Below are 12,520 nucleotides of genomic sequence, written 5' to 3'. Positions count from 1 at the left end.
AGCCATTCTGAAGCTACTTCAGGAACCAAAGACAGAAGTACAAATAATTTTAACAAAAGATATGTTTTGGTCACTTAGGAAATAATAAGGACTATAGGAGTTATGAACTAAGAACCACGGACAAAAACATATGTGTGTGTGTATACATATACACAATATATATCATGTATGTGTGTGTGCATATATATATGCAATATATTGTGTGTGTAATATACACACACACATACAATATATGGTGTATATATATACATGCACACACACACACAAACAGTATATCATGCCTTATCTTCAACTAAGGTCATATCCTGTGGTACTCAGGGTTACGACCCCAGTATATCTGGGGGAACACAATTCATCCCATGACCACTGTGCATCAGGAATTGCAGGACTCCTTGGCGGCCATCTTTGCAAGTAATCTACCACCAAGCTGAAGCCCCCAGGAATACCTCGCTGTTGTCTTCAAGAACAGATTCCTAGGGCAGGCAGGTTCAACTAAAGCCTAGGAGCTTCAAATTCTCCTTACAAGTCAGCAGCACCAGCAGCACCAGCAGCCTTGGGTATAATCTGTTTTTCTGCCTCACCAAGGAGGCCTTTGGAGCCTGATTGGTGTAAAATGGAGTGGAGCTGAGAAGTCTCCTCTTTGTTTCCTCACAGAACAATGAGGGGAAGAAGGTCGGGTGTGGGTATCTAATGACCAGCTGTGAAGCCTTCAGCAAGTTTGGAAAACTCCATTTTGTCATCTGTAAAATGGGGGTAATGATAAAAGTCTACCTCTCAGGGATGTAGTGACGATTAAAAAGAATAAAGGGTGTGAAAAGTGATGTCCAAGCCATCAGGTACTCTCCAAATGTTAGCAATTATTAGCACCAGTCTCTGTCACATTAGTGCAGCTGACTTAGATTCCATTTTGAGTTGGAACATTAGTAAAGTGTTGGTAGCAGTCAGATTTCACATGTGTGGAGCACTTCACACCCACCATCACAGGGCATTGGGTTACCATGTAGGATGAAAGCAGAGTAACAAAAAAGGGCTTTAACAAATATATTACTTATAGTAATGCTGGCTAGTGTAACAGAGACCCAATAATATAATGCCTCAAACATAATAGAAGTTTAGATCTTACTGACACAATAAAGGAATATTCCTGTTTCATAATGGCCTTCCTCCACACAGTGATTCAAGGATCTAGGCTCATTCCATCTTGTGCCTCCAGTAACCATTAGGGTCTTGTAGTAATCTACATAAAACCAGCAGCAGAAGAAAGTCTTAGCTTGAAAAATGACATTACTTCCACTCACATGCCAACGACAAAAACCAGTCACATAGTCACATCTAAGTACAAAGAAAGCTGGGAAATGTATCCTAGCTGTGTATCCAGGAAGGGTAGGAAAGTGATAGTGATGAACAGCCAGCAGTCTTTGCCAAGAGGAATTTTATAAAGGAATGGGTCATGTATACCCACAGAAACGTAGTTTCCAGTTGGAAGATATAGTGGATTGACGTATTGGCCACGTTCCTCACTTCCCTACATAGTATTTTGCATCCACATTCTTGCCATGGACTCGGAAAAGAGGGTTATATTTTCCTACCTACTGATATTGGGCTTGACAATGTGGCTTTCCCCGGCTAATGAAATGGGGAAGAAGTGGTAGCGTGTCCCTATTGAGCCTCAGCTGTAAGAGTTCCTGCATGTTTCCACTTCCTTGTGCTTTTATCATCTCTATTAAAAGTCTTTTCCTAGACAGCCACTGCCCTTCAGCCTAGGGCCACAGAATGAACACAGGAGCAGACCAGAGCTCAGTCCAGCACCCAGAGGCAAACTCACCCAAAGAGTAACTTGAGGCAGAGCCACCTATCTGATCCCAGCTTAGCTTAGCTTGTAACACCCAGCTAACTTATAGATACATGAGATCAGTAGAGTCATCCCAGACACCCTACACACATGAGAAAGAAATAGGAATTGTTGTGTGCCAGTTTCATGGTTGTTTCACAGCACTGTCATGGTGATAACTGGCTGATACAGAGGACAAATAAAGAACATCCCTCACTTGCCCAGTCTTTGCATAACTTGTGTCAGTGTCATATAACTGAAAAAAGAATTAGAAAACAAGAAAGTGCACGGCTTAAAACCAGGCCTGTATGGTCATGCAGTAAATGAATGTTGCATCCGAAGTCAAGGCCAAACTGTATGCCTTATCATCTCCTCTACACATATTCTGACTTGTTATCCTCAGGTTTCTCCTCTAAGACAGAAGTCCCTGATCTTCAGCCAACATTTTTGGTTACTGTATGGTTGTCTCAATGGAACAATGATGCATTGATGAAAAGACACTAATAGACCCAGGCAAAGGATGTATCCAAGTTCCATTCCTGTGGATAAAAGCTCCAGTTTTGTACACCCATGGGTGGGAGATACTGCAGCAAGCTCTGATGGGAAGGTAAGCCTCTGTGGCCTTCAGGTCCCCATTGAAGGAGGCCACCTACTGCTGAGACCACCCATCAAGATGAAATTCCTGACAGGTCACTAAGGCAGACTGCATACAAATCACCTGGGGACCTTGTTAAAATGCAGGTTCAGATTCAGCAGGTCTGGGATGGGGCCTGAGGTTCTGTATTTCTTTCTCTCTTTTTTTTTTTTTTTTTTTGAGATGGAGTCTCACTGTCACCCAGGCTGGAGTGCAGTGGCGCGATCTCGGCTCACTGCAACCTCTGCCTCCCAGGTTGAAGCAATTCTCTTGCCTCAGCCTCCTGAGTAGCTGATACTGCAGGCGTGTGCCACCATGCCTGGCTCATTTTTTGTATTTTTTAGTAGAGATGGGGTTTCACTATATTGACCAGGGTGGTCTCGAACTCCATCTCAAAAAAAAAGTGACCTTTTAATTTAATTTAATTTAATTTGAGCACCTGACCAACTTGTCACCCAGGCTAAAGTGCAATGGTGCAATCTCGGCTCACTACTGCAACCTCTGCCTCCCGGGTTCAAGCGATTCTCCTACCTCAGCCTCCCGAGTAGCTGGGATTACAGGCACTAGCCACCATGCCCAACCAATTTTTGTATTTTTAGTAGAGACGGGGTTTCACCAGGTTGGCCAGGCTGGTCTCGAACTCCTGACCTCAGGTGATCCACTCACCTCGGCCTCCCAAAGTGCTGGGATTACAGGCATGAGCCACAGTGCCCGGCCGAAACACTTGCTTTTTAACCAGGATGATTTAATACCTGCTTTATATCAAAACAAGGATAGAAATATGGAGATGAGCTTGAAATTTATGTCAGTTTTTGAGATGAAATCCCAGGCTTCAAAGTAATTCCAGGTTTGCTGCTGATGGCCTCAAGTTGGGACTAGGATCTGTCCTTTGGAGGGTTCGGAGAGGTTGTCAGATTTGCAAGTGAAAATATAGGTTACCCAGTTAAGTCTGAACTTCAGGCAGACAATGAATAATTTTTCAGTAGAAGCACTGGCCCAGCCACACAGCAGTGAGTGGCAGATCTGGGTCCCCTGAGCCCAAGACTATGTGGATTTTCACCATCATTCTTGGTGTGTAATCAGCCCAGGAGGCCAGATTCCTGGAGAGTTTCAGGTGACCTCAGTAATTCCACAAATCCCTTTAGAGCAGCCCAGGCCACACCTCTAGAGTTGGCTTATGTGAGTTTTGTTTATTCCTTGATTTTTTCTTTGAAAATCTTTGTATGCTTAGGCCCTTATCTCAGAGTTTAGGAGTCAGGTCATAGGCAAGTATCTTAAAATCAGAGCACCTATCTTTTTTTTTCCTTTTTATTTTATTATAATTTTATTTATGCATTTATTTATTTTTTGAGACAGAGTTTCACTCTTGTCTCCCAGGCTGGAGTGCAATGGTACTCCACCTCTTGGGTTCAAGCAATTCTCCTGCAACCTCTGCCTCTTGGGTTCAAGTGATTCTCCTGCCTCAGCCTCCCGAGTAGCTGGGAATCCAGGCGCCCACTACCACATCTGGCTAATTTTTATATTTTTGATAGAGACAGGGTTTCACCATGTTGGCTAGGCTGGTCTCCAACTCTGATCTTACGTGATCCGCCCGCCTCGGCCTCCCGAAGTGCTGGGATTACAGGTGTGAGCCACCACACCTGACCTGTTATTATTTTTTTAATCAGCTTCTTCAGATTTATTATTATTATTATTATTATTATTATTTTCTGAGACAGAGTTTCGCTCTTGTTGCCCAGGCTAGAGTGCAATGGCGCAATCTCGACTCACCACAACCTCCGCCTCCCTGGTTCAAGCGATTCTTCTGCCTCAGCCTCCTGAGTAGCTGGGATTACAAGCATGAGCCACCACGCCCAGCTAATTTTTTTGTATTTTTAGTAGAGACAGGGTTTCTCCATGTTGATCAGGCTGGTCTCGAACTCCTGACCTCAGGTGATCCTACCACCTCGGCCTCCCCAAGTGCTGGGATTACAGGCATGAGACACTGCGACCAATTTTTGTATTTTTATAGAGACAGGGTCTTGCAATGTTGCTTAGGCTGGTCTCGAACTCCTGGCCTCAAGCTATCTTCCCACCTTGGTCTCCCAAAGTGCTGGGGTTACAGGTGTGAAGCACCATGCCCAGACTTTCAAGCACTATTTTATTTTTTATTTTTTTGCTTCAGGTTCCTCCAACTTTCTACTTAAATGCCATCGCCTCCACCATCTGTCCTCTCACAGGCCTGCTTCCTTCTCCAACCCATACCACTGGCCCCTGGAAACTTTTGTCAGTTTCCAGTGTCACCCTGAACAGTAGCCACTGCACGGCATTTAGAGAAATCAAGAAAAACAGAGGAGTGTATCTCAAATCACATGAATTAAGGAAGGGCCCGGTCAGGGGAGGCGGAACAGGGAGGGGGTGTGGTGAAGGGCACCCATCCTGCAAGCCCTTCATCTTGTCTGGCCCTAACTCCTTCATGAGGAATCACAGCACCACCGGACAAGGTGCCTACTGTCACCCCTCCAGCATCTCCCTTTCTGCTTCTTACTCCTCCCCCGACCCTGTGAGCAGCTGCAGGTCACGCACTCAGCCTCAGTCAGATCTTTTCTAAGCCCTGAGCCATGCCAGGCAGGCTGGGGCATCCGTGTTAACAGCACAGGAGATGACCTCGGCCCATCTGCCGATCCCACAGCATCCGAATCATCAGCTGCAGTGGGGCAGCCTGACCTGGTCGTGGCTGTGTGTGTGCCTGTGTGTGTCAGCGTCCGTGGTCCCCACCCCACCCTGTGGGGGTCCTGGTGGACAGCCTCGCTGGCCACAACCCACTGGGTCAGCAACAAGTAAACAGGATGGACCGATGGCTGCTCCAAAAGCAAATGCCACTCACTATCTAAACAGGAAGGAAAACGCTCAGCCCATGGGAGGGCTGCCTCCATGCTGTCAGTGATGCAAGAGAGAGGGAAGGAGGAGAGAAAAGAGAAGGGGGAGGAGAGGAATGGAGAAGAGCAAAGGCAAAGAAGCAGTGACGGAGTCAGGGAGAAGAAAGCAGGGCAAAATTGAGGTCATCACAAAACCAAGGTCTTGGTCTGCTGTTTCCACCAGGTGACCTGCACCCTCCAGGTCCCGCTCCTCGCCAAGCTTCCCTGCCTCCCACATATCGCTCCAACCCTGCCTCTGGCCAGCCCACCCTATATCTGACCTCCTGCCCCTCACCCTACCTTCCTCCACCCTCCTGCTAGGCCCTGCCCCTGCTACAGCTTGTCCTAGAAATCCTCAAGGATAAACCCACTCCCAGGGTTCCCTTCCTTTTGCACAGAAAAGTTCCAGAGGGCTGGGCTTATCTTCTCTCCTTTGGGGCAGCTACTGATATCGTAGGATACACAATTTCTCCATTTTCAAGTAGGGACACTAAGCCCTCCATTGGTCCACCCAAGGCCGCCAGCAAATGAGGAACAAATCTAGCCTTTCAGTTTCCGTCCTCTTTCCTGATTCACTTATTGCTGATCTTTCTTGCTTTGCCTCCCCTGGTCTCGGAGGTAACTGTGCCTTGACGGGAGCATCCCAGGGCTGGTGACTCAGGTAGGGGGAGGCTGGGGCCGCCAACTTCCTGGGAGGAGCTGTTAGTTACCCATTAAATAGACCATCTTCTGAGTCACTGGAAGGACTGGGAAATCCTGGAGGTTGGGAGAGGCTGAGTCATCTTTGTCTTTATTTCAGCAGAGAAGAAAAAGGCCTCCCACAGAGAATGGCCAAGCCAGTTCACTGCTATTTCCCAACAGAAATGAAAGCTGGAATTGAGCCATGTGGAAAGATGGACCAAGCCCCAAGAAGGTCTTTGGGATAACCCTGAAAGGGGTGACCCAGGGAGAGACAGTCCAGGGTCCTTTCAAATCAGGACAGAAGCAAAGATCAAGATAGGTGAAACCTGATATTCAAATGCAGGCGCGGAAAAAGAATAGGTACATTGAACTGTGTTGTTTGCCTTGAGAAATAATCTTTCATTAGAAAGATTCAGAGTTCCTCTGAATGGCATTCGATGCTTGGAAATTTCCAGGGTTTACTTATAGTTCTGTCCCTGGCGAAGAGAGAGGACACCCCTGTAGCTCATACCACCAGGAACTTCTGCCTCCTCGAAGAACTGAAGCCATTCGCACCCAGACGTTGTGGGTCATCTGCATGCCCTGGGCTCCTTCGCCCTAGTTCAGCACTTCTCAAACTTTCAGAATCACCTGGAGAGCTTGTGAAAAACAGATGGCTGAGCCCCGCCCGCAGAGTTTCAGATCCAGTAGGTTTGGGGTGGTGCCCCATGGGCATTTGCATTTCTTAGTTTCCTGCTGATGCTGATGCTGCTGGCCCATCAAGCTCGCTTTGAGAATCACTGATGGAGTTAGACCCACCTACGCTCTCTGCCCACACCCCAGAGAGCTCTCAGAGAGAGAGCGCTGCTGGGGAAATCACTCAACGCTGTCCTAGGGGCTGTCTGTCCCACCCTCCTGTCCCTTCTGAGACGCAGGAGGCATCCTGCTCCCAGCAAAAGCCATTCACCCCACTGTGCCCCTCCTCCTTCAGTTCTCCCTCCTCTCCTGTTTCTTCCATCTCTCCCCCTCTCATGGACTGTTCCCATACACATACACACATTTTCCAGCCGCTCTCATCTAAACAGAACAAGGTTACCCTAACCTCCTTATCTGCCTCCAGCACCCACGCCCCTCCTCCATGATATTCACAGCAAACCTTCTTCAAGGGTTGTGGGCCCTTCCCATCCTCAGCTCCTTCCTTCCCAGCCCACTGCAGACCAGCTTCCTTTCCCAGTACCTCCCATGTGGCCAAATTCGATGGTCCCCACTTCGCTCAATCTCTCAGAAACATCCAGTCCACTGACCACTGCCTTCCTCTGGGAAGGCTTTCTACTCTAGATGTCTCAGACCCTGCACTCTCCCGGTTTTCCTCCTGCCTCACTGGACAACGCTCCTCTGAATGTGGGAGTGCCCATCTTGGTCCTGACTGCCTCCCCTTCCCCCCATACTCTCGCTAGCCGCATGGCTTTAACATGGTGTCTGCTGAATCTACATCTAGAGCCCTGGTTACTTGCTAGAGCTTGGATTTTTATCAGACTACCTCCTGAGCACCTCAAACTTAACATGGCCAAAATAAAATTCTTGATTTCTTCTGCCCAACATGTGTGTGTGTGCATGTAGTAAAAGCTACAAAGCACAACATTTATAATTTTAATCTTTTCTGAGACAGGGTCTCGCTCTGTTGCCCAGGCTGGAGTGCACTGGCGCGATCATAGCCATCCTCCTGTCTCAGCCTCTTGAATAGCTGGGACTACGGGTGTGTGCCATCATGCCTGGCTTTATTTATTTATTTGTTTACTCATTTATTTATTTATTTTTGTAGAGATGGGGGTCTCCCTATATTGCCCAGGCTGGTCTCAAACTGTTGGCCTCAAGCTCCCTCTCAAAACATTGGGATTACAGGCGTGAGACACTGCGCCCAGCTCATTTTAACCATTTTTAAGTGTGTAGTTCAGTGGCATTTAGTATATTCACAATTCGTGTGACCATTACCACTATCCATTTTTCAGTAACCCAAGCTAAAATTCTGTGCTCATTAAACAATAACACCACCCTGGCCCGCCTCCAGCCCCTGGTGACCACTATTCTGCTTTCTGTCTCTGGGAATCTATGGTGGGCACCTCACATAGGCAGAATCACACAATATTTGTCCTTTGTGTCTGCCTGCCTGACTTTTCCTCCCTCAAGTTCTATCATCCTCCAAATGCCTAAAAATACTCCCCAGCAAATAGAATTGGTGATTGGCAGGCTGCTCCAAGGTTTCTGAGCTGTTGTTCTTCAGTATTATTATTATTATTTCCTTTTTTAATGAGACAGAGTCTTGCTATGTTGCCCACACTGGTCTTGAACTCCTGGGCTCAAGCGATCCTCCTGCCTCCCGAAGTGCTAAGATTACAGGTATGAGCCACCACACTCAGTCTCTTCTGTATTATTTCTTCAGGCATTTCTGTTTTGTTCCTTAAAACTTTTAAATACAGAAAATAAAATAAAAATAACCAAGAAAGACAAACAGCATGCTCCTGCTTCTCAGATATGATTATTGTGAACATTATATGTCATTTGTCTTGTCATTCTTTTTTTGTAGACAGCCTCAGTGGTTCATACCTGTAATCTCAGAGCTTTGGGAGGCCGAGGCAGGAGGATCATTTGAGGCCAAGATTTCAAGGCTACAGTAAGCTATGATTGCACCACTGCACTCCAGCCTGGGTGACAGAGCAAGACTCAGTCTCAAAAAAAAAAAAAAAAAAAAAAAAATCAATAAAATCAAAAAAGCAAATAAATACAAGAAATGAAACACTACACGTCAAATTATAGTCTCCTTTAGATCCCTACTGCCAAAGGCAACAACAGATGAATTAAATATGTATCCATTTAATCAGCTTCTTTGGTTTAAACTTACATCATATTTAATCTAATTTGACCAATTTCATCAATTGTAAGACACACTTTTTTTTAGACGGAGTCTTGCACTGTCACCCCGCCTGGAGTGCAATGGTGCTATCTCAGCTCACAGCTTGAATCCTGGGTTCAAGTGATTCTCCTGCCTCCACCTCCCAAGTAGCTGGGATTACAGGTGCCTGCCACTACACCTGGCTAACTTTTTGTATTTTTAGTAGAGATGGGGTTTCACTATGTTGGCCAGGCTGGTCTTGAACTCCTGACCTCGTGATCCACCCACCTTGGCCTCTCAAAGTGCTGGGATTACAGGGGTGAGCCACCTCACCTAAGATGCACTATTATTTTAACCCCTACTTAAAAGGAAAAATATTGTCAATTAAATTCTGACACAATCCTTTATCATTCTGACACAATACTTTGTAATCTTAGATTTTTATTTTATACTTATTGAAATAAATCTTAAACATATATATTTATCATACTTTTTTATCATACCATATTTCATCAAATCTAAAATTCCATTTATTTTAAGATGCAGTCTGAGTTCAGAAAGATTTTTGGCCAGATGCAGTAGTTCATACCTGTAATCCCAGCACTGTGGGAGACCGAGACAGGCAGATAATTGAGCCAGGGAATTCCACACTAGCTTGGGCAACATGACAAAACCCTATCTCCACAAAAAATAGAAAAATTAGCTGGGCATGGTGGTCTGTACCTGTGATCCCAACTACTCGAGAGGCTGAGGTGGGAGGATGGCCTGAGCCCAGAGAGGTCGAGGTTACAGTGAGCTGTGATTGTGCCATTGCACTCCAGCTTGGGCAACAAAGTGATACCCTGTCTCAGAAAAAAAGGAAGAAAGAATTTTTTTAATGTGTATCTTAGAATCAATGAATTATGGCTTATCACTCTTGTGCATACATGAGAAGCAAATTTTAAGCAAAATAAAATGGGTTAAGTATTCCTAAAACTTCACAGCTAAAGTTCAAATCTTCTACACCACTTTTTTTTTTAATTAGTAAATTTTTGTTTTAGTAGTTTTAGGTTTACAGAAAAAATTGAGTAAAAAGTACAGAGAGATGTCATATACTCCTTCACCTTCCTCCCAATCTTCCTTATTTTTAACATCTTGCATTAGTGTGGTACATTTGTTACAATTAATGAGTCCATATTGATGCATTATTATTAACTAAAGTCTCTATTGACATTCGGATTCACTCTTGGTATACATTGTATGAGTTTTTGACAAATGTATAATGATATGTATCCAACATTATGATATCATACATATCATACAATTACATATCATACCATAATTACACATCATAATTTCACTGCCCTTAAAAACCTTCTAATCTCTACCTATTCATCTCTCCCTCCTCCAGAGCCCTTGGCAACCACTGATCTTTTTGCTGTCTTCATAGACTATCCTAGGCTTGCAATGGTACAATACGTAACCTTTTCACATTGGCTCCTTCCACTTAACTGTAAATGGTTAAAGAGTCCTCCAATGGTCTTAAAATTTCAAGGTATACCAGTGTCTGGTCATACCACCAAGTCACTATACTTTTTGGTGAGGTTATAGTACTTTTTAGTAATTTTTAAAATTATTTTCCATACTAGAATGCAAATGTTTGGAGGTGCTTAGAGGTCATCTTGTATTTTCACTTAAATAAGGAGAAGAAATTTGAGATGGAGGAGAGAAAGGTCAGATGTGTTCATCTGATCCAGTTCTTGGTAAAGTAGGTGGAAAAGTCATCTGTTAAAAAGTCAGAGAGGGCTAGAGGAAGTGGTTCTGGAAATCTGACTCAACAACAAACAGTGTTTTTGGCGCAGGGCAGGGGTGTGGGTATGTGCTTGCAGGAGTGTATAATAAACAGCATTTACTTCCATGTTGAAGAGAGTGAGGTTATAAAATACCCTGAGGATGCCTTGATTTTTTCTTCTTTTTTTAAAGGTATAATTTACACAGGGTAATGTTCACTCTTTTTGGGGTATACTTCTGCAAGTTTTGACACACTCATACAGTTGTGTTATCACCACCAGAATCAATATATAAAACAGTTCCATCCCCCCAAAATATTCCTCCATGCCCCTGTGTGATCACCTCTTCCCTTCCCCCAGCCTCTGAAAACAACTGACCTATTTTCCCTCTCTATAGTTTTGTCTCTTCAAAAATATACAGTATGTATAGCCTTTTGAGTCTGGCTTCTTTCACTTAGCTTAATGCATTTAAGATTCATTCGTGCCAAAGGGTACATTAGTTGTTCATATTTTATTGCTGAGTAGTGTTCAGTTATATGGTTATACCACAGTTTATCCATTTGTTAATTGAAGGACTTTTCAGTTGTTTCCTCTTTGGGGAGATTATGACCGAAACTGCCATATACATTTACATACAGGTTTATGTGGGAACATAAGTTTTGTTGTTGTTTGTTTTTATAGCTAGGGTCTCGCTGTTGCCCAGGTTAGAGCGCAGTGGCTATTCACAGATACAATCATAGTGCGCTACAGCATTGAACTCCTGGGCTCAAGCGATCCTCCTGCCTCAGCCTCCCAAGTAGCTAGAACTGCAGGCCTGCACCACTGCACCTGGCTCAGAACATAAGTTTCTATTTCACTTGGATAAATACTAGAATTTGGATTGCTGGGTCATATAGTAGGTATATAGTGACATTTCATTGTAGTTTCAATTTACATTTCCATAAAAATTAATGATGTTGGACATTCTTTCTCTTTTTTTTTTTTTTTGAAACAGAGTCTGGCTCTGTTGCCCAGGCTGGAGTGCAGTGGCACTATCTTGGCTCACTGCAACCTCTGCCTCCCAGGTTCAAACGATTCTCTTGCCTCAGCCTCCCAAGTAGCTGGGATTATAGGTGCACACCACCATACCCAGCTAATGTTTTTTCTTTTTTTTTTTTTTTTCTGGTAGAGACAAAGTTTCACCATGTTGGCCAGGCTGGTCTCGAACTCTTGATCTTAAGTGATCCACTGGCCTCGGCCTCCCAAAGTGCTGGGATTACAGGCAGGAGCCACCGTGCCTGGCCCAGCACTCTTTCATGTGCTTTATTGTAATCTGTATCTTTTTCAGTGAAGTGTCTGTTAAATCTTTTGCCCATTTTTATTGGGTTATTTGCCTTCTTATCAGTGAATTTTGAGAGTTATTCTTCTATTCCAGAGTTTTTAAAATAGAAGAACCTCAAAATGATTCTATCATGTGTTTCCTTTAAACCATATTTCTCTCTTAGGTTTGCATCACATATTTCAAAATAAAGGTAGTCATAGTCTTTCTGATGGCAGCAAATGTTCTAGCCTTGAAACTACTGTTTTCTCAACCCCCCAAAGCATTTGGTGGCAGTGGTTTTGTTTCCACTTCAGATGCTCCTTTCTGAAAGTTGGGCAAGAGGCAAAGTCGTTAGAAGAGGCCGTGTCTAGGCCAGACACGGTGACTCATGCCTGTCTCTTATACACATCTAGATGTGTATAAGAGACAGGAATAGTTTCACTGCCTTAAAAACCTTCTAATCTCTACCTATTCATCTCTCCCTCCTCCAGAGCCCTTGGCAACCACTGATCTTTTTGCTGTCTTCATAGACTATCCTA

Source organism: Mandrillus leucophaeus, unplaced genomic scaffold (assembly GCF_000951045.1).
Source record: "Mandrillus leucophaeus isolate KB7577 unplaced genomic scaffold, Mleu.le_1.0 Scaffold101, whole genome shotgun sequence".
NCBI lineage: Eukaryota > Metazoa > Chordata > Mammalia > Primates > Cercopithecidae > Mandrillus > Mandrillus leucophaeus.
This window is presented reverse-complemented; position numbering follows the sequence as displayed.